Raw genomic sequence first — 995 nt, forward strand, 5'->3', positions numbered from 1 at the left:
CTCAGCAGTACCATAGAGACTTAAGTAAGTAAAACTAAACCCAGGATAGAGGGGCTGAGTGAATGTGGTCTGGACTCTGTGGAGGAGGGTCATTGTGTCAGAGACACTGTAGAAGGACAGAGTACCTGCCTTGTGATCCAGGTACACTCCTACTCTGGAGGACTGAGGGCCTGATACTTTAGTCACAACATTATTGTGTCTGAAACAATAATCACCTCTAGAGCAATGATACTGTAAACTCCAGGACTTGTTATTGTCTCCAAATATATTATCTGACCCTGTTCTGCTGATGTCTTTATATGAGACTGCTGTATAAACATAACCAGTCCACTCCACCTCCCAGTAACAGCGTCCAGACAGACCCTCTCTACACAGAACCTGCCACTGGTTGGTGAATCTGTCTGGATGGTTAGGATATGGTTGGACTTGGCCTATAAAGGTCACCTTTCTGTTCCCTTCAGACAGAGAGAGGAGTGTGTGTGCTGTGTTTGGGTCCAGTGTGAGCTGCCAGGAATCTGGGAGAAGAGCAGAGACCAATGAGGGGAGTCAGAACAATAAGTTAAGTCAGATACTGTATCTACCCTGTCTTTGATTAGAGCACAGCAGAGATCAAATCAGAGAAATATGAGGATTCAGATAGATACCCAGTCTTTGATTAGATCTACTATTGCTATATATTTCTAGAGGGATTGTTAGGAGTGGCAGTAAAAAGAGACTGTTAGTTACTTCACTATAAAGAGACTCACATTGTAACAACTGTTCTCTGGTCTTGGGCTCTGGAGGCAGAACAACCTCCACTATATTCACTACAGACACACAAACACATTGACAGAGAGAGGGAATGTTATCATCATACCATATTCCACATGTATACGACTAGTAGGGAACTTTCAATGGTCTAAAGTTGATGTTCTGATTGTTTTCAACACACCTGTAGTGGAGATCTTGGTCCATTCTCCTTTAAGGAAGTCTTCTAGTTTCTCTCTCAGTTCAGA

At 43.0% G+C, this 995-nt stretch overlaps 1 long non-coding RNA gene across 1 annotated transcript; it reads right to left on the reverse strand.

Annotated features, from left to right (window-relative positions):
- Positions 1-230: 230 nt before the first annotated feature.
- LOC115148203 (uncharacterized) lies at positions 231-789 on the reverse strand. Its single transcript, XR_003866591.1, has 2 exons — positions 747-789; positions 231-515 (listed from the first exon to the last, which is right to left on the reverse strand). It is a non-coding gene; the product is annotated as an uncharacterized LOC115148203 (long non-coding RNA).
- Positions 790-995: the final 206 nt, after the last annotated feature.

Source organism: Salmo trutta, chromosome 15 (genome assembly GCF_901001165.1).
Source record: "Salmo trutta chromosome 15, fSalTru1.1, whole genome shotgun sequence".
Taxonomy (NCBI): Eukaryota; Metazoa; Chordata; class Actinopteri; order Salmoniformes; family Salmonidae; genus Salmo; species Salmo trutta.